The 27284-nt window shown below is 29.9% G+C and overlaps 2 long non-coding RNA genes across 3 annotated transcripts in view; both read left to right on the top strand.

The window, feature by feature from the left end:
- LOC132952031 (uncharacterized) overlaps positions 1-6283 on the top strand; it is a 57163-nt gene extending 50880 nt beyond the window's left edge. For both annotated transcript variants that reach the window (XR_009665438.1, XR_009665439.1), the window contains exons 6-7: positions 1211-1400; positions 1723-6283. This is a non-coding gene — a long non-coding RNA (uncharacterized LOC132952031). The remainder of the gene's footprint in view (positions 1-1210; positions 1401-1722) is intronic.
- Positions 6284-20187: 13904 nt separating this feature from the next.
- Positions 20188-26745, top strand: LOC132952032 (uncharacterized). Its single transcript, XR_009665440.1, has 3 exons — positions 20188-20251; positions 20307-20529; positions 25863-26745. It is a non-coding gene; the product is annotated as an uncharacterized LOC132952032 (long non-coding RNA).
- The last annotated feature ends 539 nt before the right edge of the window (positions 26746-27284 follow it).

Genomic DNA, 27284 nt, shown 5'->3' with positions numbered 1-27284 from the left:
CAAAGTTGAAGGTGTTTGATTCTCTACAAATTGAAGATTTATAATATATCAAATTATGTTATTCACCTCAGTTATTCGTTGTGCACCAACATATTAATATCATATTTTAAATGCATATCATATTAAAGGTACCTATTAATATAATTTCATGACGGTTAAGGTACCTAGTAAAATTTGTCCCTTGAACCGTAGTTATTACTAATGCATAAACCTACAATATGCATGCATGATACACTTCATAATGTATTTCATATTTATATATTATTTACAACTGCATAACGAGAAAATGGTTAAACCGAAGTTTACATTTTAAATCTTTTAAATTTAAATGTTTTTTCAAGTTATCCATTATGAAAATAATATATTCAATTTTGGATCCTTAGTAAGTTTACCAAGTGTCAACACACTTCTCTGAATACTGCAGGGTATAGTTAGATTTATAAGAGCATATTTTAGAAATAGATCAAACATGGGCTCAACTTGTCACGACTAACTCTGTAATTTACTAATTTTTTTTTAGCTTGTATACAAAGTCAAAAGATACAATTCTAGGTACCTACACGTAATTATATTTATATTTAAACTGTTTTGACAAGATAATATAATAACACGTCATAATAACAATATATAAATTAAGATTATTTAGCTTATGCTATTTTATGAAAAAAATTATTTATGTTTAACGATATTTTACCTGAACACGCAATTATACACAACAAATATGTAAAAACAATGTGTTAACAACGATACTTAATCGCTCCCAAACACACATTTACCTGTATCTCGTGTTTCCAGCAATTTCACAGAGTAGGTACTTGTTTTTACGTGTAACCGCAACTAATTTAATGATCATTATTTAAACTTGCTCGCACACTTCTCAGTCGTATAAAATATATAATATTATTATATACTTTTTTGATGTTAAAGCACTGCAGCGTGTGCGAACAATGTGTTGTGTGCACGTAAAATTATTTTTCGACCGGTAATGCTTATTTCAGAATTTATTACTTTTATCAACCGTGTGAAGTCTTTTATTTATTCATTACTCATTAGGCTCACCGTCGCCCGTCCGCGGCGTAGTAGTCGATCGGAAGTTTTGATTGAATTAATTCTCCTTTTAACGGCATCCGTCCGTTGGTGTACATTGGAATATAAATTAATTTTACTATGGTTTTGAGTGTACGCAGAAGGATTTGATTGCTGTTTGCAGAGCTATCGAAACGGCGAGTGGGTGATATACGCACCGCGATTCCCCGGGCGCAAAGGGTATAGACGAACGTGATTTCAACACAAAGCCCCGCAAAATGTAGTTCCACCTATAACCGGTATAGACACACATTCCGGATTGATATAGCGTTATTGGTCAATTTACGTAAAACGCTACGCCGCTCCTCAAAGTGGTGTGTATATATTGTTATAATTTATAATATATATTATATAGGCTTGGTCGCCCCGCAAATTGAAGTGTCTCCCCGCGAACCATTTCGTGAGCTATATTAAACATTCACACGCGGCGAGATCTAGGCCAACCCGCGACCGGCCCAATAAAACATTACGAGTTTTTACTTTTGTCTTGTTGATAAAAAAATATCACAAGGTATAAAAACGGATTCGCGTATATTATCGGTGCCGCAGCAGATAGATAGAACAAACGATTGCCCAGCGTCAAAAGTTTTGCGGTCATAGGTATAAATGTATATAGCATTGTATTCTATTTTTCAGGTTGACTCTCCTTAAGTGGGCCCGGTGGAGATCGAACCAGATGGAATAATTCAGTCGGTCGTATATTCGTATTTGCAAAAAAAAAGTCGCAGTGAATGAAATTTGACTCTGACTTCAAAACGGCGTACACTGCAACGTATATTTCCCCAAATTGTTCTGTTCGCCCATACATCGAAAACTGTACGAGCTCAAATAAATTATTGAAAGCTTTTTTTTGAAAATAATCCTACAAAAAAGTCGCGCAGCAAAAAAAAATGTTTTATATTTTACCAGCATTGCGTTTTTTTCATAAACGCCGTATTATAGCTATAATCTATACAATTAATAAACAACAAAACAAAATAAAGTTAATTTTGAATAGATATCGTGAATTTGTTGTTTAGTAGGTTCATAATAATACAACAGTCATAAATTTAACCAAATTTTAACGATAATGAGATTCAAAGTAATATGATAAATGTTGGTTTTAAGAGTGTAGGTATTATAATATTATGATTAATTGAATAACTTAGGCATTAAAGTTTTGGCATGGTGCGAGAATACCATCAATTTGCTAACCTATTATTATACACAATTCAACACAATAAGTGTTGTTTTGTACATTTTTTTTCATATTACAGTATAAGTTAATTATGATTTTTGGATATTTCGTATTTAGATTTAATAATATAACGCATATTTAACACGCTATACCGTTTCGTGTCGGTTAACAATTTGTCATTCTAATTCATTTCATTTATGCGCGTACATCCGAAATACTGTAGGTAATTATTATTATTTAAGCCAAACAACTCGGGATATTCAAAAATAATAAGCCCTATTGAAATTTGTAACGAATGATAACTGCAGTGTAAAGTGAATTCGAATTAGCTCGAAGTGTTTTCGTCGCTGTTATAATATACAATATAACGTGGCTCGGTCAAAATAACAACAGCTACGCAGTGTGAGTGACGTTTTGGGTTGCCAAAAATAGCGGAATTACGTCCCCAAAAATACCGACCAGAAAACGGTACCGTGATATTTTGATAATAATGTTAATAATGTTGGATGCCAAAGTTAAATATTATTAAAATAAAATGTTTAATACGGCCTCGGCGTATGAATTGCTGGCGGCACCCAAATTCTTTTCTACAAAACGATCTTAATAATCTCTGATATCTCACTTTGTGCTCATATTATATTACTATACAATATTACACCCACGGTGTGTATACAATATAGAGGGTAATTTATGCATTCAAGAAACAAAGATTAAATACAGATGATTTTTGAAATTCCACATAAAAATTATATTATCAATAATAATTGAAAATACGTCGAGTCCATAATAATATTATGTGTTGTACGCATATAAGATTAGTTTTTGCGTTTTCGTTTAAGGCCGGTTAGGTTAGAAGCCGGTGTAGAACGTATTACAATTATGTTAAGTTTTAAATGTAATTTTCATAAAATTGTAATTAATGGTTGTCATGCGTTTTTAAAATATGCTTATCGGCCGAATCTATTAGCGATGTAAACTACTTTTTTAACTACGTTATGTAATAAGGTAAAAAAAAAAATAATAATAATAAACGATAAGAACTGTTAGTATAATATTGTATTAATATGTAAAAAAAAATATACGCTTAGCAAACCGCCATATAATAAATCTGTATGTAGTTAAATACCTACATAAAGTCGATGTAACTTAAGTGAAAATAAACGCTATTTTCCCGTGTGTATTACCAATACTATATAATTTAATGGCACGACACTGTATAAATTTTAGAATGCAAAACGAGCTTTGTGCATTGTGCTTTAATCAAAAGTTACGTGTTATGATATTTATAGAAATATAATAAGTACCTACATAATTAGTCGTATTGTAATGACATTATATTTAAACTATATTCTATTCTTTTCTTAGTCATATTATATTATTTACCTATGTGTAGGTGCTTGTATTTTTGTATGTAAAACTAAACTGTGATATTATTTTTAAAAAGTTATTGGTAAAGCATTTAAAACAGTTTTTTTTTAGACAGAAACAGATTTTAAAAACATAATATTATATTATGTATTATTGTACTAATTCAATACGTTGTATAGAGTTGTGCATATATTATGCAATATTGTTTGTAAATAGTCTTATATACATTTACTTACACGTTCGTTTTGTTCTAAAATATTTAAATTTAAAGGTCATTTACGTCTTTGTAGTTTAAAACATCAAAATCTATACATTATTATCAATAAATGTTATTACATATTACGTGCATATAATGTACCTATTACACTACCTACCCATAACTATTAAACTATAATAGTAGTACGAAAATATAATAATATATCGATTTCATTTGAATTATTAATTTAAATAAAAAACAAATATTCTGTTTCGATTACGTATTGATTACTGTAATAAGAATCACAAAAACATTTTGTATGTATAATATAGTGTACCTATATATTAATGTATAGAAAAAAATAAACTGTAAATCAAGAAATTGTAGAGACTGCATATTTATTATTATTGTTATTAATTGCAACGATATATGAAAGGCAACTATTAAGTATTAACTAATACGAACGCCTCTTTTTACACTATTTCATAATGTCGTATTAGAGTATTCTATTAGTTCACTCACTCTCTCTTATATTATTCATCTTTCAGTTTTAATGTTTAAACTTTAAATTCTTTATTTTGATGATATATTTTTTATTGAAGTCTTTCGACGCTGGTTGAATCGTTTAAGTTAAGAACTCGTCAACTGTTTGTGAAAATTTTAAGTCCTTAGACTACACAATACGGTCGTGGAATTTGAAAACTTGGTACGGCGGTGAGTGACAAATTAAGAACTTTTATAATTTTATCAAGGAAAAATATATTAAGGGCTCGGAGCATTTTTTTAAATGCCGCGTCTTTTGATTATCTCTCTGGTAGCATTTGCATAATAATTGCTTCACTCGTTTAAGCAAATATATAATATAAATACAATTCGTTAAGTACTGCTATTTCACGTTATTTTAGGGTTTCCGCTAATTCGTATGTTAAGTACCTATGGTTGGATTAAAATTATTAGACTGCCGAAATTTTAATTTTGTTTAATGCTGAATGAAAAAAGAACTTACTGATATACAGCCGATAGCAGGGTCTTGGCGTTCATCGCTGCACTAGGCCACAGGATTAGTGATATACATTTTAAAGCAACGATAAATAATTGTATAAAAAAACGATTTTACAAATTGTTCTGTTATTTACTATTTATATAATACATTATGCAGGAACAAAATTATTTATAAGTGTACATTTTTACTTTTGTTTAGTTTTAATATACATAATATATTTTGTATGTGTATTATTACGTAGTATATACATTATACATTTATACATTATACCGTTTTGTGAACAATATTTATGTGACCATAAAAATGGACTTATTAGCATTACAGTTTGTATGTATTGATTTATTATTTATAAAATTACGATATAAAATGCATTATTGATAATAAAAGGTTCGTGGTATTGACATTTTTATTACAAATAAAATATGAAATGATATGTATGGTATTTCGAATAGGAATTCTCTTAAAATATAAAACAGAAACGATTACAGTCAAATTGAATGGCTAAGAATTTTGACCTGTTATCGTGAAATTGTGAAAACCTACGGAAACCTTGTCGAACTCGTAACTCAATAGTTCTTACTTCTTACACGTGTATACTCTAAAAAAAATTTAAACAAGTTTCGATTACGTTTTCGTCGAGATTTTACAACGTTTGTAAGTATTTTCGTGGTAAAAGATAAAAAAGAAAAATAATATGAACATCGTTCACTCATTCTGGTGTTCGGGAAATGCCACTTTGAAAAATCGACATAAATTTATAGTAAATGTTTACTCGATATTAAAAAAAAAAAAGAGTATGATGTATACTTTCCCCCGTATCAGCCAAAAATATTATATTATGTACGATATTGTTTAGTCGACAATGGTCGGAAGCTATCGCACTGCGATAGGAGGTCGTGGCTATATAATTCTCGCGTGCAGCTTGATTGGCATACACAAACACACACACACACGTAAGTTACACATTTCATGTAATACGTCATGTCCTCATGTAAAACAGTACACTTTTAAAAGAAGCGCAGATGCGTTAATACGGTAGCTGAAAATACTGATTTGTACATCGAAAAACGTGTTATCGGCTGCATACAAGGAAATCAGGGGGAGGCTCCTTTGGAAGGGCTTATTCCCCTTCAAATATATCCCAAGTATATCCAAAACATTTGCACTTTTGAAGAGTTTTATTTTTTTTTTTAGTATTAAAGCAATTTAAGAAATTCTATTTTGTTTTATTTATTTTTTTTTGGCTGACCCTCTCCATAGCTGACCGATAAGAATAAAAAAGATAGGTTAGTACATTTTCAATGTTTGCTGTAGTTGAAATAATTTTATAATACAATTGTAATTAAATGTAATTTATTGTTAAATAAATGTATTATGTAATATCACATAATTATATTTATGATAAATGGTAAAAAAATATTCGAAACATTTTTACAGTGTGTGTGGGACGGTGTGTGATTATGAAAATTAATTTTCCTAATTAAAACGAAAACGATTCTCCCACCCTCCCAAAATTTGACCAAATCTCCGCTCACGCGCGAGTACACCAGTATATCATATTGTCTTCTACATAAATATTTGAGAACTTATCGTTATCCACTATTATACAACCCATATATTATAATCTATAATACAATGTAAAGCGTAAATTATATATTATGTATAGATACATTCATGTACATATTATACATATACATATAACCATATTATGTAGTTTAGTTGAGCTCGAATTTTCCGCAATGAAGTGCTCGAGAAGCGCTCGAGTATTCGTATAGGTACATGTTTATTTATAACATATATAATAATAATATATTTAAACATACCTATACAATATACATGTATATATATTATTAGTGTTCAGACGAGTATTATGTGTGTGTGCGTCTGTAAACACGCGTGACATTCGTGTGCAGTCTACTGTGAACACGCCGCATGGAGATGATGTCCTGAAGAAAATATGTGAAAGTGTGTGTGTGTGTATGTGAACGTTCATCGTTTATATTTGCGCATATAGTTACCTCGGAGAAAATGCGCGTAGCCGGTGTGCTGGGTTCGGATAAAACGAAGACGCACTCTCGACAACTAAAGGTTGTATAATATACGTAGGGTGATTTTCTTCAACAGTGAACGTATTCGACACGCCATCGGGAAAAGTATAAAATTAACGATTTTAAATAATATCGTTTTTACATAATATTAATCGAACTTCGTAGCAATCAAGTAACAACCGTTTTTGAAAGAAAAATATAAATTATTATTTATTACCAACTAGAAATTAACGGTAAAGTGGTTCTACTTTACGGTTTCTCCAGTACACGGAAATACACTGAATCACAGCGGATACGTTTTCAAGATAATGTTAACAAAATAATTTATAAAATATTTTCACAATTTCCGTGTAGTAGGTAAGGTATACATTTCGATAGGTATAATATGTAATATTATATAAATTTAAACCTCTTTTAATGACAAGATAAATATTATTATATTTTTATTTTATATTCCGAAGGATAATAAATCTCTGAGAAATTTGTTATATATCCAAATTTCTGAGAAATTCATTGTGTATACAAATTAAAAATGGAATTTTGAAAGAGTAGTTAATTAGTTATATCTTATAAGTATTTTAAAATGAAGTGGTACAGGAGTACTCACCCAAAATGTAGGTCAATTAATCCACTCATTAACATTTTAATTAATATTATAACTACCTAATTAACTATTCATTCAAAATTCGATTTGTAAACAATATTTATGAAATTTTCAGAAAAATATTCTGCTTAAGACTTAAGAGTATGAAATTAAAAAAGGAAGTCTGTCATTCAATTCAAGAATGTAAAAAACTTAAAAGTTGATAACGATAAAAAAAATATAATTTTTTCATAAGTGTTGGTTTTTAATGACTTAAAATAATGTAAAACAAATATTCTTAAAAATGTTTTCACTTTTCGAGAAAATGAGTGTTTGCCTTAAACCGGCTACCGTTCTCTTAAGATATAAATACATAAGTGCAAACTGGGAAGCTGTCAATGACTCGAGAAAACATAATTTTCATCCACGTTTTGACGGGAAAAAAAATGATTACTATACTGTAAACCGTTTTTCACCCGTTTGTGCGTTGAAAGCGTTTTATTGGTGGCGACGTTCAACCCATTCCACCGTGTCCGCAATATCCGAAGAATATACGACGAGTCCGTATGTCCCATTCGCTGATGACGTTATAATATATAGACAAGGCAATTAGTTATTGATTTCTAGGGGTTGAGAAAATGAGTAGCTAGGTAATTACTCATCAGATACCCACATAGGACTTTTTTCCCTCCCCCCCCCTTTTTTGCTCCTACACAACAGTTTTATATTACGAGCTACGAGTAAATTTAAGGTGTACCTATATATTGTGTGCGTTTATTTAAGTAGTACTGTTTTTACGATAATTTGCAACTACCAGATTTACGCCACCGGATACACGTGTGGTACGTCGATAATCTCATCGACGCGGAATTGTCTACTGTGATTGTCCGAAAGAGTCAGTTCGTAAAATAGTACTTACATATTAAAATAAAATGTTGCAATACCATCAAATATAATACACAAGACGTGTTCATAGGATAGGATATTTCCAGTGCCCCATCCGAACGCTAGAGGACGAGGAATATAAATATTTAATTATATATAATTATAATATACACAGTGTAACAGATATAAATTACGTATATAGATACCCACATGTAATTAATCAGGTAACTTATGTAATTACTTGTATACTTGCGAATTGATTATAATTGTTAGTTTTATATTTAAAATAAAAATGTTATATTGATTAGAACAAAAGTATTATTATATAATACAGTAAATTACATTTGTCAGCTGTATTTTTTGTTACATTTTGTTCACCATAACATGAAATAGGGAAAGGGTTTAGGGGTTGAGGGGACGAGTGAACGACGACACAACATACACCAATAATATTACACAGTAATATATATTAAAAAAGCCGACAAAAATCATCAATTATTTCTTCAATTATTACGCATTTATACGTGTGCAGCAAAAAGCACTAAGCCTGACGTTTTAATCCGGGTCCAAATTATATTTTGTATTACAATAATCGTCGGGTTTTCAAACTTCTCGTTAATTATTTACACCACGTATTATGTATAATGTATAATATGATTCTGCCTGTCAACGCAGTATTGTGCGTACGTTACGCAGTTAATAAAATAATAAAAAAAATCGTAACATCGTCAGAGCTATTGCAAAAGTTATGTTTTGCGGTAGAATTAAAAAAAAAAAATATAAGAAAATATAAAAATATCATATTTTGTTTATAACACAAACATAATAGGTATTATTGATTATAGGCATGTATTCACCCATGATATTTATTATTTTTAACGCATTAACGATTATTAAACGGTATATAATAGGTATTGTAGTTTATATTAAAATAATATTACATGTAAGTACCTATTTTGTTGGTTTTTGATACGGTTTTATTTTATACTCTGTAGGTTAGTCAGTATACGATTAAATAATATCATTATATTTAATATTTACTGAGGCCTGAGGGATTTTATGTGAGGGATTAACACGGAAAGTGGAATTCAATTATTTTACGACAAAATATATCATATTATGGTAGGTAGTAGTCAGTTTTTTTTTTATCATTGGATTTAAGAACACTGATAAATCCTTTCCGTTTTACATAATATTATACATCGCGTGAGAACTAAATGATTTTAATTATAACCAATTAGATAAAATGTGAAGTAAAATCATAAATAAGATTCCAATAGTAAAACCATAAAGATGCATTCTAGAATCGATATAATTATTGGCTGAAAGTTTTTCCAGCACAAGATTTTTTTAGAATCAACTATGATTTAAATTGAAATAATTATATATTATATTTAATATAGCAACAACTAAATACTACATATTATTTGCATCAAATCTCAGTAATTGTAAAAGTATTTATACACATTTTATTTTAAGTAAGTTTAAAAGTAATTTTCTCTTTAATAAACTAATGATTATTATCTATTTAGTTGATAAAGTATTATAACGTCGTTTTTTGTTTAATACCGTAATCTTTAATAATTATTTTATTTTCTTAAAATAGATACCTTTTTAGATGTTGAATAATAAAAAAAAATACGTAATAAATGCACAATATAACCTATATTTTCAATTGGACGTGAGACAATTTCGACGAGCGTCTGTTCGAAGAATCCGTAAATGAAAAACTGAAAGAAAAATTATTGTTATTTACATAGATAGACGCAAAGAACTCGGTTGTCGGCATACTACAAATTGCTGTGTAAACATAATATCATTAGTACCACCTTCCGTTTGACCGACTTTGAAATTTATTTTTTACGCAGTAGTCTCTTAGTATATAAATAATATTATGATTCGATCAATTTATTTTGAAGATATTTCAAGTCAGTGTAGCATTATGACACATAAACACTGTTTATTAATATAATGGAACCAAAATCAATTTCAAATTATATACGAATATTATTTTTATCATTAGTTCAATAATCAGTTATTAATAAAATTATGGTATTGCTTTTTTGGGACAAGCACATAATTCTCATGTTATTTCTCTAAAAAGTACTTTAACACGAGTAATTCAATTTATTTTTAAAACACCTAAGATTATAAGTAATGATTTTGTTTATGACTCGTTAAATTTACTTAGTATTACAAATTTATTTTATAAACATGTTCTAACTACCTTTTATAAATTAAATAATAATATTAATCTTGATATACTTATCACAACTCAATTTCAACTTCCCAACACAAGCTTATTTTTATATAATAATAATAATATATATTTTTATATTAATTCTGTTTGTTGATTTGCTAAATAAATATATGATTATTATTATTGTTATAGAAATGATATAATATTAATAATATGATATTATGTAATTTATTCTAGAGTAAAAAAACTTCCAGAACAATATTTATGTTGTATCTATCATTATAAATAGAATAAACAATAATAATTATTGAAGGTGCCTGTAAGCAAGGCTAGGCAAGTTAATGATTTTTTTAACTCAGTTAAGTTAAGTTAATATGCACCAATAACAAAAAGTTAAAAGTTAAAAGTTAATTTAACTACAGGTTAACTCAGTTAAGTTAAAAGTTAATACAAACTTTTTGTTAACTTTTTATTAAGTTAAAAAAAGTTAATTTGTTTATACAACGCTAGCGTATTTAATTGTTTTTCAACCCAAAACTAAATTATAGGATATAGTGTTAATACTTCATACAGTATTCCATATATGTTAGATTCGAAAGATATACATTTTTAACTTTAAACAATTTACGATACATATTTTTTGACATGAAAACGAAATAGACTGAAATAGTGAAATATTATGAAATTAAAAACAAAATAAATTAACTTAACTTACTTCTTAAAATTAAAAATTCCCTCGTTAATTTCACGTTAATTAAGAAAGAAATTTAGTAAGTTAACAGTGAAGTTAATGAAAAGCCAAAAGTAACTAGTTAAGTTAAAATGTTTAAATTAAATTAACTTTTTAACTTAACTTTAACTTTTTAACTCGTTAATGCCCAGCCTTGCCTATAAGTAAGTTTAATTCTTGTTAGGTAATCCATTAAACTCATTAAACATTATATGTATTATATTTTATTGTCGTGTTATTTATAATTTACCTATATGTATGTATGTATGTAATAATAACTTATTTAAGCTAAAGTTGTGGATTTTAAGAATAGATCTAATGTTAAAAACAATAAATAATGATTAAATTATAAATATGGAGAATGAGAATGTTTTATTCATTTATTTAATTATTATGACTTAGCATCATAAATGTACTAAAATCGTAAGCTATTATATCATAAATTATTAAAAACTTATAATGAATATTTAATTTAAAATTATATAATATTCAACTGGCTCAAAATACTGCGTACCTAGCTCATTTTTGTTATTACGTATTAGAAGTCGTTCGTGATGTATTTTATATATTGTATTATTCCATATTATACCACAAAAGTTTCACGTTGACACACAAAATTATATACATTATAATAATATATCATACCTATACGTATTCAAATCGTTCGTTTCCGTTTTTGGAAATAAACTCCTGACAGCCGCATAACTCCATTATGTCGACATTTCGAGCAAATATTTTTTTCGGTGATTTTTATTTTTTACATTGTCCCGCACGCAGATGTATAAAAACAAATAACCGACCGTAACTCATCACTTTAGAATTAAATAACGCGACTGGTCGTTTTTATTCAATACGAAATTTAGTGTGTAAAAAGAGGAAAAACGTATACAACGAACGTCATAATATTATTATATCGCAATAATCGACTGATGACAGGGATCGGGGAAATGGTGATAACAATAAGTGAATATAATATTATAAAAATAATAATAATAATAATAATAGTAAAAACAAGGACGTTCGTGTTTCGTTTTAGCGCGCCGGACCCTTGAAACAATTGCTGGAAAACGTACACCTTACCTCAGTATAATATAATATAATATATTTATATTACTATATTATGCATATACACTATAGTAACAGGTGCGAATGATTGTCTCACCCTGTCACAGCCACGGTCACCGCCCGTCGGCGTGTTTATATAATCTTCATGTCAATTTTATTAATTTTATTTTTTACCCTAGACGTTCGTTATTTTTCATTCATTATTTGTGTTGTTGATATAGTTATTATAATATTTATTAATATTATATCAATTTGTAGTATACCTATATTATTACAACTGTACGATTTCCATTCATAAACAATTTAGCAAAGCTCACTCGGTGAGCGTTCTAAATTCCCGGTTTCTAAACGTCATTTAATATAACACAATAAATTATAATTCCATAATATAAAAACTATGCACAGTTATTACGGACAATAAATAAATACTTATTACTATCAACAATCGTAACTATGTACTGGTAACTAACGGACGGATTGACGGACAACGGGGATATAAGGTATTAAGGTGTTCTAATCATATTATGTTTAGAAACCTACGACTAGGCAACACTATTTACCATTTATTTCAATCACATTATGAATTATTTTTTTAATTTGCAAACATTTAAAGTTTAGACGAGTGGAGCTTATGAGCAAAATATTCACCATGTTATATAACATCATGCAATGTCTACGTCGTGTCATGTTCAAAACTTTTAACGTCAGAAAAACGTGCAGGACATTATTATTTATTGGTACAACGTGGATATACCCATACGCGCAATTATTTCAGTTTTTGACTCGGAGGTGATTTACAAATACTTAAATGAAAGTGACCAGTGTGGGTATATATACATTAGTTTTATATTTTTATTTTAAGAAATAAAAATAATTAAAATATTAAAAACGTTCACTCACTTAAAATTGTAAAGTACACGTAATGTTTTTTTTAGCAAATCTTACTGTTATTGCGACATGTAAACCAATTCATATCTGCATTTTGATAACGCAATTAATTTATAATCTATGTTAGTACAATTTGCGTATCAAAATGTATTGGATAAGTGTACCTACGATAATACATACGATAATAAGTTTCCATATTCGTAGTTATTCGCGTGAAAAAAAATAGTTATTTTAATCGTCATTTACAATATTATTGTACTGGTATATTGTTTCTTTTTCAGTGTTTACATGCTACACAAATTTATAACAATTTACACTTGATAAAAGTCGTACCACAGCTATTGTGCGGTTATGCCTATAATTAGATTATTGTACAACTGTCAAAACTTACATACGAACAAAAAGTGATTTCCGAGTACAATACAGTACATACAGTACAAATTCTGAAAACCAATTTGCAAATATTTGCAAATTATAACATAATTTTGAAAGAAATTAGTCATGGTGGGGGGCCGACTTCACGCACATGTAGATACCTGTTACAAAATTTGTTCAAATTAGGATATTATAAAATGTAATTCACGTTTACATAGGGGTTTAAGGGTTCAAACCTCCCCCGAAATGTTTTCAAACAGTATTATATCTCGTCATGCAGCTATATGTAAAATACTAAAATACAATTTTAAATTTGTTTTAAACAGGTATTATTTAGTATAGACTATTTGACTATGTTTTTTGCACCTTCTTCACAATACGTCATATTATTATTTATAATCCTTGTAAAGTAAATGTATGTTATATTTATCCTTGCGTTGTATCCACCGGTGTTACGCGTTATTTTATGATATATTTATCAGTTTTCGTCATGTTTAGTGTTTGGGGATTTAAATGTTGACTGCAGGTCTATAGTAAATGTGTATTATGCTCTGTATAAATGACCAACGAGCCTTTGTCGAAAAAATATGTTTTAACAAATTTAGTCGTAATTTATACACTCAAAAATACGGAAAAAATAAGAAACAATAATCGTCTGTGTTTATAAAGATATCTTTATTAGTTGAACAAAAACACAATTCTAAAAGGGGAAAAATAATTTTGAAAAAAGGAATACTTTATACTCGTATGCAAAGTGGAGGGGGGGGGGCAAATAATTTAGTACAAAATAATAAAACGAAATTTTCAAAGTGAAAAAATCAAGAGGCAAATAAAGGGAAAAATACGCCAGACAGGAGACACAGGATCGAAGGATACGAGATGGTGAACGGGTGCAGCTGATATGCAAAGTGGTGGGTCACCGCAGTCACCTCTGCAACGTTCTCTCGACCGGTCCCGCGGGTTGACGTGTGTCACGGGCGCGTTTGGTCGGACACGTGACGACCTTGCCAGGCCAGCGAAGGAATGACCGAGACAACCGCGGGAGTGACGGTTGATGGTGACGACGAGCGGTGGTTGGTGCGCGATGTCGTGGTTGACGGTGACGACGGACGACACAGAGCGGGTGAAGCGAGATTTGGAGCTGTGGAATCTGCGGTGTCCGCGGACAAGCGACCCTGCTGATTTAGGATTACCACGGGTCAAAAAGGGGAGAGTCAGTGGACCGCGGTCCTCGAATCTTGGTAATTTTCGAATTGGCGTTGTCGCTTCGGTCGTGTCTTCGTCCAATGACCACCGCAAATATTATCTCTACCACTCACCCCGTGCCAAATTCTCCACCGCTTCCGTTGTAACGAGTCGTCATCATTGATGAATTTCCTAGTCGACTCTTGCTGCAACGTTGGTATCATCATCATCTTCCCGGATTTTGTTGCCTAGCGATGTTTCCTCAGGGATCGGAGCGGGATCTACGGGCTCCAACCCTGCAGGGGACAGAGCATCGCCACTCGAAGTCGTATCGCTACCGATGGCAGACAGAATAAATGTAACGACTGGTACAAGGTTTTCGTCACTTTCGTCCTCATAACTTCCGTTCATAATGCCAACAATTATTTCTTCGAGAATCTCGAGTAGTACGTCATTTATTGCATCGATGTTATAGTTAATAGCCATTTTTTTTTCATATGTAGGATATTATACGTGTATCGTTTGATTGAATTTAGAAAATTGCTAATGAGCTAAATAAATACCTTCCAAGACAGAGGCCGATAGATTTGAAAATCACCCAGACGACGACTCGTTTTCCTATAGCCAGCGAGTACGTTCATCTTTCTCATCGGGATGCAGCATTAGAATTTTGAGCGCGTTTATTTTTCTAAAGACCAATTATTATTCAGTGGCAATTTGTGCACAATTTACAATAATAATATAGCGAGGTAATATAATTATAAAATATTAAAAATGTGGCGTTTCGCGCCCGTTAGTAATAGGTATAAATAAATGTTTGGCGATTTGTGGCTGCAGGGTATAATATAATATTAAATTAAATTGGCAGCGATTTGCGCCTATGTCTATATGTAATACCATTGATGGTATTTATAATCAATGAGAATACGAAACAGCGATGCGCGCACGAACAAATATATTGATAACTTTGACAACGGTACATGGTAATACAACAGTTTTATTATTATAATATTATTGCCCTTGTGGCTCAGAATCATAAATAATTACAAGTATATAAACACATATAATGGCCTCAAACCGGGTCACCGTTACGACCAAAAAAAAAAATGAAAAATATATTACAATAACACCTTTACTATTGGAGCAAAAAAAAAAAAATATAAAATTGTCACAAATCGGTTTTCACGCAACGACGTACGGTACAGGACAAATTCACGGAAGACGTGTTAAATTCATATTATTCGCGCAACCGGCGTTGGTGGCGTGCGATAACACGCTGTGCAATCTACATATTATAATATTATATAACTCACATACGACACAAACGATACAAAAATAAAATAATGCGAATAGACGAGAATGTGCTGTGCGTGTGTGAGTGTGGTGTGTCGGCCGGTGGTGGTATGGGCAGGAGGTGACTATTGGGTACCGGCTCCGACATTATTCATATTTAAATATCATAATATTTGATATATTATCACCAGAGGAAAGGGAATTTAGGTTTGCCGATAAGTATTTATTTTTTTCATATTATATTGTTCTGTTTGTGCCGCGACTCACAACAGTAATACATTATTAGTCCTTAAAGTATTATTGTGCGAACACCCGAAATAAAACCAATAATACTTTATTGAATAATTACTCCTTTACGTATAATATTATAATAAGATATAATACAACAATATACCGTAAGATACTTATAGTATTCCACGAGTGTGAATAGAGGGAGTGATTGAAAAAAAAACCAAACCACAAAATATGGCGTACTCGAACGAAGGGTTTTCAATCGAGTGAATCGCAACTTTGAGAGATATTAATATTTTGGTATAGGATGACTTGATAGGTAATCATCGAAGTCAGGTGCAGTCTGCAATTCGAAAAATACGATAAAATTCTGTTCCGTGAAATTAAAATTATTTTTTAAAAAAACGTCAAAGCATATTATATAATATAGGTACAATATACCACAGTATGAATTGTTTTTATTTTTTTAAACCAACGACCACCATGACGTCAAGTCTCGCGCGTATCATCATCGCCCTGTATATAGTGAAACAATATTCGGTTAGTAGGCCGACGTGTGTGTATATACATATAATACGCGGGTCGTGCAGTCGTGGACGTAATACGAAAATATTGGACGTGCGGCGGCGGCGGGGCGAGGAGTGACGATTACAAAACCGTTTCACGTTCGACACGTCGTCGTTTAGCCCGGAGGAGTGTCGGCGGCGGCGGCTGGAAAGGCTTGAGGCGCCCGAAAGGTACCCAAATCACGAACGAACGACATTCAATCAAAAACGGAGAGAAAAAAAGAAACGAAATGAAAAAAAAAAAAATCGTCGAGAAAAATAGATACCGGCGGTCCGCGTGGCATATTTTCCCGCGGAAACTTATTGTCGGCGATTCGTTTATATATACGGGCGAAACGTGCATATATGTGTGTGTGTGTGTGTGTGTGCTTGTGGATATCTCTGGCACGTTTTATATTATATGTGTATAAATATATATTTGTGTTTATATATACATATATAGGTAGACGAAAAAGAACTAATAATATCGGTAAAAATAAAATATCGTCTAGTCTTCGCGGCTGTGGTGTAAGAGTTTTCTACCGGTTTGACTTTTTCGATTTTTTGGACCGCGTACGAAAACGTCTAGTTATTTATTATTGATATATGTATTGTTGTTTTTCCCAAAAGTCCAATAACGTATCTCAAAAAAAGTAAAAAAGAAAACGCTATCCGCTCGGGGTATATAATGTAAACGGTTCTTTATATAATATCATGTACAGACTGCTTCTTATGTTTGCCAAATTTATCTTCGTTATTACTCATTATTAAATACTAGCTGCTGATCCCGCACAGATATTATTATTAAAAAAATATTAATCATACAAATACTATGGCGCCCGATTGACTTTTATGAAATGAAAATTGTTCGCATACGTCACTTTGTGTAGGTCCTTCACTGTAGGTTCCAAACAATAATAAATTATGTGTGAACATTTAAAACATTTTATAAACACATGAAACTACGACGTGTCATTCATACAAGATAATTATTTTATAGTTATGAATATTATGATTATCGGAACGTTGATAAGCGTAACATAAAATTCTTATTTATAAACAATAATGTACCAACAACGTACGTCACGTATTTCGATTAGACAACATAATATTCTACGTGTTACCTACCTAATTTACGGGTCCAGATAATTATCATGTCGGTTTAAATGAGAACGTTACTTAGCTATTATACTATTCAATTCGATTTGAAGAGTACGTTATAATATTATGGTGTTGAGTTGAACATTTCCAAAAGCATCATATAATAATTAACACCGTTTGTACCGTTGTCTTATTGTAATTAATAGTGTACCCACTACGCCAACATACCAAAATAACTTGTAAGTTGTTGAGCAGCCCATCTTCATCTACCCATTTAAATTACGCGATCCTTCATTATCCTTTCAATAATTATTATTATGATTATCCTTATGAATACATAATATTAGACTACATTGTATTGATTAGGAAGTATATTATTATATACTATCTGTTTTTTAATTTATATTTAAAAATTATAGTACGTAAACAACACTAATATCATTTGTATTAATTTGTAATAATAACTGTCGGAACAATAACTAATAAGAACATAACTAAATAAATACAATATGTACATATTTAAATTTACTTTTTACCATAGCCGGGTGTCCGGCTAGTATCAAAGACCAGGACCTAGGCACATATTATGATATTTATATACCCAATATCATTCCTGTCTTATAAATATAACTTTTTAAATGAATAAATATTTCATTGGGTATAATATATTATTTTATGTCAAGTATGTGTATAAGCAAATCTATTAATCTTAGTAAATAATATAATATACACCAGAAACTACTCGTTTAAAATTTGATTTAGATACCTACATCGGTCATAAATATTTTAACTATTTGCTAAATAATTTAAAATAAAAAAGGGTGGTTCTCATTTGAAAAAAGGAGATTGTACCACCACTTTATAAATGGTTTAAAAATCCAAAGTATTCGAAAATGTAGTGTTTAAGTTTATTTAAAAATTCCAAAAATCAGATTTTGTTTATCTGCGTACACGAGGGGTTTAGCATGATTGAGGAGTCAATTGTTATCATCACGCTGTAGGTAATTTCTAATCATACGATTTTATCTCAATGTAAGTATACTTATAGCGGGAAAAGTTAAATGGAAACCTACATTTTAAGAAAATAATATGATATTTAAAATATTATGGGATTCATTTACTTTCTCTCCATTTAAAACAAAGTAAAACCTAAACAAATCGTTCTATAATTAAGACACAGTAATAAATTCTATTGAGAGAAAAAATGTAGTATAATAAGATTTTTGAACATATTTGAAAGCTAACATATTTTTTCAAAACCACAAAAATGTATTAAATTAGGAAAATACAGTACATTGAAATGATCGCTCGGTATATTTATATTGGCTATGTATTATAATTTACAATAGTTCATAATGAATGTATAAAACGCATTAAGGAAAATTGTGTGATACAGATAATATAACAGCTGTAACGATAGTTTTATTCAATCATTTTTTTTTTAATTGCTGTTAAAATCGTATTGGTGCGTAAAATCGATTGAATTTGAAGCCTTTTGTCAACTGGAAGTGGAATTTGTTTTATATTTTGCTATTAAACAGACGAACTCACGCGGAATACAATCATGAATTTATCAAAATTAATCAAAAATGTATTTTACTTTAATGTACACAATAATTTGTCTTGCATTCCAGAAATAATCATCAAATCACACTATACTTTGACAGTGACATTTATATTATATTCAATAAATAAAAGTCACGTTATTTCAATTCACTGGCAAATATAGTATACATTATGTTTTAATTATCCATCTCTACACAGAAACCAACCACGTAATAATTTCATATCATTATATTTGGTGAATTAAATATATTTTTTATAATATTTGAATATGTTTTATATTTTAAGCAGTGACAAAATTACATTGTGTTCACCAACCGAGCGTCGAATTATTTCAGAAACTTTCTAAGGAAATTCAGTTTAATCAATTTCATAGGTATTTAAAATATGTACCCGTTGTTAGATTTTCATAAGCCACCGTACAACAAAACGTTTTAGTACCACCTAAATATTGGAAAACGACAAAAATTATATGTGTATATAATGTAATGTATAATGTATAATATGTGTATAATTTTCTATATCGATTAAAACAAACTACGCAGTATTCAAGAGGTACCTATACCTGATTTGAATAATTTGAATATTTCAACATCTAATATTCAAATTTATTTGATAAAAATATCCCGTACGAATCGTATCAATAACGATTTGACCTAGAACTATGATAGTTACAGCTACAATATACATAATAAAATACCACACTTGAGTGAAAATACTGCGCAGATTGTTCGTATTTTAAGTTTGCTAAAAAGTTTATTTTTTTAATTTGATTTTTTTTCAGACCTTTAATACTGCACTAAGCATAGTACGAATCGAGTGAGAACGATACGAGAAAAAAAACTACACAGAAGGTGACCCATCTGGGACCTATATTGTAACGATTGCACGGTTTAATATCATGTATACTAAAGTATCTAATTTAACGACTCACTGCGCCATGTCGACCTACCTATACAAACGGAATTTTGTTCGAAAATCCGTACACCTCGATTCTCTTACACGTCGTAAGTATTATTATTATTACTATTATTATATGACCTACGAGTTCAAACTATGTACTTATTAATTATATTATAGAGGTACTCGCCCGCACATAATTCTATACCGCTTTAAGGTTGCAGTGGGTATATTTAGTGGCAAAACATTATGTGTTATTATATTATTATTACCGTTGTGTTGAAGCATTTATTCGTGGTGGGAAATCTGTTTTAACCCCGTGGTCCACGATATGCGCGTCTATTAAACCGGAATACTTGGCAATGGTGTTAGAGAATGTACACTCGGCGCATTAAGCAGGCCGATTTGGCCGACTCTCAGGGTCTTAGAGCGTTGTAATTTTAAAACCATAAGTCGCGACTTAAGGCGTTTCGTAACGGAACAGGGACTCGCTTTACCGCTGAATTTACTTTTTGTATGTTGCGTTAGGTTAGGTAACATAGTATTATTGTATATTGTATATTGTATATTCCCTTATATAGGCAAGTACATTTTTTTTTTGTTTTACAAGTCTACACGCAAAAATTTACGAGGGCGATCGGGTGATAATTAAATAATATTATATCGAACACCCCAACTACCAGCATACGATGTCTATTGGGAATTCGTGAACATTGATGTATTTATGAAAATAACTTATCATGATTCGATATCATTATTATACCGATCATAATGTTTTTTTAAAAAAAATTGTTTTAAAATTTAAAGGCAATAATAGTATAATATTATGTTACGCTATACAAACATGTCAAACCAAAAATAAAATAGAAAATTATATTATATAATATTTAATGAAATAATCATATCTATTATATAAATAAAATATTAGTCATTCATAATATTGTATACTTTCTCAATATCCAATAGATAATAAAAAATAAAAATAAGTAATAAACAATTGTTGAGATTTTTCAACTTTGCCAATTCGAGGCACTTTTATAGTTGTAATATGTTATTACTTCAGTGGTGAACTTGACCAAAATATTATTATAATAATTATAAATTATTTATTGATATTGTTAACTATTATCATAATAGTTAATTATACCTTCATATTGTATTATTATTATTATTATTTTAAGAATGTTCAAACTAAAGTATTCTGGCCAGATAAATCTATAATTATTTATTTGATACTACGCGCGTCAGTTATCTAACGGATACACGTAATGTATATATAATGTATACAAGTTGATCCACCAAGCATGCTCAGTGCTCACCCCCATTTTTCCTTTAATACTGAATTTATTTAAATTTTGATTTTGGGTTTTTTTAGTATAATCAAAGACAGTTTTTTCAAATTCTTGAATTTTTTCAATTCAAACTTCTGTTTTTCAAATGAAAACCCCCCTTTTTTACTGTGAATCATTTAGTGGATCATTTTTTTGAAAATGTTGATAGCCTACCTAATTCAAAATTGAATGAGTAGGTACTTAGTTATTAAAATGTTTGCACCTACTAAGGATAATAGTCCTTAAAAATGGGCTTACAAAAACATAGAATAGACATAATATTGGAACTAGTATTTACTATACTTTGGCCATTTTAACAAATTATTAATGTTGATAGATTAATGTTAAAGACTAAAATGTTCAAATCATCATCGCCCCCATATCTTCTAAATCCATTACCTCGGACCATTGGACCTTTTATCCTTAGAACACAAGTTAAAATATAATTCAACAACCATCCGTTGGGATTTAGATTCTGATTGACGTATTTTTCAGAAAAATGATCGGCTGAAGAGTTTGTACAGTTGAAAATGGGGTTCTCATTTGAAAAATGGAAGTTCGCATATCACTCCTTAAGTATAGTACATAAAATCTCAAGAATTTTCAAATATGGTTTACTACACTATTGAAGAAGGAAAAAAAACGGGGCGAGCATGGTCGGCGGATCACCCTGTATATAGACAATTTTAACGAACACGCAGACTTTGAGAAGTTTTCCGTGTAATAATAATATACTTCCGCGAGTGCATACGAACGTATAAAATGGTTCGCCGTGGGAGGGGAGGGAGGGACGTAGTGTTTTAGTTCGAGTACGTACAACCTAAACGTTTTTAATATATTCAGATCTCGCCAGCTCACATTCGTGCCGTTTAAATGTCATGTTGACACACCGTACGCACAAGTTGCCGCAGACATGGGCGTCGGTAGGTATGAGATACGCTTTCGTCACTGTAAACACTGCGCTGGATGACGGGGTCGGGCTCATTAATTACCGCGTTTAAGTGGAACAATAATTCCGCCTGTGCTCCGAGTCTGGAAACTTACCACCGAGCGGGTGGGTATGTAACCGGATTTCAACTCCGAGCTCACATTTTATATTCAATGCATTTTGCTCGTAAATAAAAAATCAGTTCCCTAGCTGTCGCTGTTCTGTACGTAAACTATTATTTGTCTGGAAATCTTGACGTTGCATTATATTCTATATTGTACGAACGAAAAAAATAAAAATCATCATAATAAAAGATTGGCCGTAAAATATTTAGAGGATTAACCATAAAAGAGCACTTGCTTTTCTATTTTATTTTTTTGTTTATTAAATAATTTAATATTTTACCATTATTTACAGAGTGAATTTCAAATTTAGACCGTTGTTTTTAATATTTATGAACTATACTTAAGACAATATTAAATGTATAATTAATACGTTTTACATTTTAAATTTAACAAACTTGTTAAGTTGTTAGCGATACGTTGCGAAACCTATAGCAAAGTGTTATAAAAATATAATGTAATTAAAACGTATGTTTTGTTATACAAAATTTAAAAAAAAAATATCTTTTATCGATACCAAAGGTACACTAAATGTCTTCATTATTGGCCATTATAAGATAACAATTCAATTGTTTACGTAGTTTAGGAGGCGACGGTGTGATAATTTTATTTATTGTGTTAATATTTGTCTGTAATCGTTGTAAAATAATAAAATTTAATTCATCGTCTTTCTTCTTATTAGTTATTACCTATTATAATATATTTACGTTCAATTCAAAGACATAATATTATAATAATATATTTAAATATTATATTATAGCCAGTGTTTCTAATATTTATTGAATAAACCATTATTACGTTAATGAACATTCTCAGATCACAATAATATGTCTAATAATTATTATTATTTATTGTTACCTAAATGTTTCACTGTATAATAGTAATTCATATAGTGTTACCTAACGTGTGTTATGATGCGTTTATAACCTTCTATGACGACGCGACGCCACTGAACCGAACTCGATATTCTCGCAAAGCTTTTGTTGTTCGAACTTGTCGTTCTAGAAATTCGCCTACAAAGTATAAAGAACTTGTACCGAAATCGCGGCTTTTATGAATATATGTAGGTATATTATATTAGTACGATACATAACAAGTAGATACACGAATATCAAAAGGCGAGTTCGCGGTTTATATTATATCATATAATATTTTGTTTTAAGTCACAAAAGTGCAAGCCACGTCTATAAGCTATAATAACCATTCGAATGACCGATAATATTATACCAGTGGTTACTAAAAGGCATTGAACAACTTGCGCACCTCCTTAACGGTTATATTATTATTGGTGTGCTCGACTTGGTAGGATAGACAGCCTGTGTATTGTTGGAGTAATCACTTATGTATTAGCGAAAAAATAAATTAAATTATATTATGAGCGATTATTGGCAGTCGAAAAAAAATATAAATATATAAATGTAAAGAGTGTATGGCGTGACCGAGTTTTTTTTTGAAAGAAAAGTCGGCAAAAGGGTGAAATTATAGTGTAAATTAAAATGTATAAATAATATTAGCATGATCGAGTATTGAAATTGAAATTATTATTTGGACTCTAGAACGATATAATTTTACAGAAATTAAAAACATTGCATTGAATGTTTTTTGGAAAACAATTAAACCTATGGTTGGGAAATGTTTTAAGTCATTTAAAAAAACCACGTTAATACTGTAGCTGGCAAGTATAATATGCGATTGAAATAAAACGAATACCAAAACATAGATGTGAATTGAATATATTTTTATTTCTCAATTAACAGTTCAAAATGTTATGGTAAATGATACTTGTGTTGGAATTTAGCTATCGTAAAATTATATAAATATACTTACTTGTTTTATACCATAACCAGTCGACCGGTATAAAATCAAAATTTAATCTAAACTTAACTCTTACTTCTTTAACTAAACTAAAATTAATAACATATTTTACTTATAAATACTCTGAGGTCATTTTTGGACACTGTATTATGGTATATTATTGTGACCAAAAGTATAAAAAAATATAGTAATTTACGTACGATTTGCAGTGGTATTTATGGAGGGGGGATGGGACATCCTCTCACTATTTTAATTTTAATTTTCCCAAAAACATCCACCACTCGCCCCATAAAATTATATTTTGTAAGAGTATATGAATTGTAGTAGTTTTTATCAAAACAATCTGATAAATACCTATTTTATCTTGACTCTTGAGAAATAAATCATTTTACTATGATACATAATTATTATTTTCTTAATTACAATCTAACTCTGTGTACATTTTCAAGCTGATGGTATTTTGTTACTTTACCTGTTATTAATAATTTAACAATTTGTTGTTTCTGATATTTTTTAAAAATATTTTACGGTACAAAGTCACTATACCTATCATTATTTTTTATCATTTTATTACCTTTTTAATATATAATAATATATTAGGAGTTTAAATTGTATTTGTATTATCATAATTTATGTATTTTTATTTAAACTACCTCTGAATATTGTTAACAATTGATTAAATCAGTTTTTTTTTGGTCATTTTAGAAACATTTTTTGCAATAACAATTATGTACCTACCTAAGTAACTGCTTTTCCTTTTGTTAATTAACTTTCTTCAACTTAATTTCAAATTTATATTGTTAATATAATATTATAATGTATAATGGATGTCAATTTTTGTTTTAACTATTATTTTGTTTTTACAATATTTTATGATATTCAACCCCTTCCCCCCATCCCCCTTCCTTTTTCCCCTTTTGAGAATTATCAACCACTACGTATTCTCATAGTTGGCAATTAATTTATCATAAATTCACTAGAAAGCAATTTCTGTGCACTTATGGATTGTAATAATATGGTTGGGTATACGACGTAATCCCAAAAAGTATACAATTAGTAAGTTCTGATTCGTGTTAAAATGTGGAAACATAATATATTTATTAGTAAACAGGAATTTAAATATAAAAATTACAACAGTCGAATGGACCGTGCCAAATAATATTCCATCAATATAATAATATTATAATATATTGTTGTGTTAGAGATATTTTACGAACGATTGTAATTTTGATTTTTCCACACAGGTCTCGCAGAAGTTCGCGCGTCTTAGCGAAGACCTCCTTGTAGACGGCGACACCATTGCAAAAATCATACATTTCGAAGCTACTATGCTTAATTGTTTTTGTAGAAATATGGCATGAAGTCGCCGTTGGTTGAGGAACTCGTGAATGGCAATGGTCAGTATCATCTACAGACACGACGACCAGTGTGACATAATAATATTATGATGTTAGGTATATTATAATGTCCTGTCGACCCTAGGAAGAGGAGTTCGCCGACGACTAGGTAAACGCTCTGATTATATTTCGTTTTATGGTATTCGTATTATTTAGTTATGTTCGACACATGTTTTCGTTTTTTATCAGATAACTATAACGTTTTAGACAGCGTTTTTGAAAATTATAAACATTTAAAGAATATTACCATTTTTTAAATGTTATTTAACCATGTAGTGTAATATACTATAACTACATAAACATTGTTTAGTGTCCGCGAGTTATGAAGTATTAAAAAAAAAAATACTTATAGTAACTTTTAGTATTTGCCAACTCAATTAAATATTGCCACTGGCTATTTAAAATTGATTTTTTATTTATTTATTATTCTTAAGAATATTTTGACTTGATAAGTGATTTAAATTTTTTTAATCAGTTTGCTAAACAAAGCTGTTAAAATTAATTGTATTTGTTATCTTTTAGAATGACAACAAAGTTGATAAATAGTTTCTAATTAAGATAACCACAATACTATGTGTAACTAAAAATATAATGTAAGTTGTTGTTTATAAATCAATATAATATATAAACTTGTCATAATATTTTGTCAGTTGATATGTTCACAAATTTTAAAAAATAAAACAATATTGATTGTTTACTTCAAATAAATATACCACAATATTGCCATATTGTAAAATTATGTTTTACATATTATTATTATTATGTGTGTGTATTTAATTCAAACAAGATATTTCATATTTTAATACAATAAATCATGTATAATTTAATAGTGTTATTATTTTTTTTAATGTATAATTTTCATTGTAGTTTAATTATACGCGAATAAAATACATACATCATATCCGACCAATTGTGATGGTCCGATTCAACCATAACAATTATAACCACCCATACTCGTATATAAAATAGGCTTGTACATTTATTTATTTTTTAATCGTGAAATCACTGGTAGTGTTTAATGAACGGTCTCAGGGGATTAATATTAAACAATTTTTTTACCATGACACCAGTTTTTTTTTTATCGTCAGCACTCAGCTCTTAGTGGCGTGGGCACTTTTTAACGGCCGCGTTTGTGTGTAAATTACAGGCTTCTAGCGAAAGAAAAGGGTTTTTCAACAATCTGTTAAGCCATTTGATGGTCGAGTAATGTGCGCAGGTAATGAGAAAAAATGCGTGCCACCTACAGTCGCTGTATTGCACACGCACACC

This window comes from Metopolophium dirhodum, chromosome 9 (genome assembly GCF_019925205.1).
Source record: "Metopolophium dirhodum isolate CAU chromosome 9, ASM1992520v1, whole genome shotgun sequence".
In the NCBI taxonomy this organism is placed as follows: domain Eukaryota; kingdom Metazoa; phylum Arthropoda; class Insecta; order Hemiptera; family Aphididae; genus Metopolophium; species Metopolophium dirhodum.
Note: the sequence above shows the minus strand (reverse complement) of the source record. Positions and strands in the feature narration are given on the sequence as shown.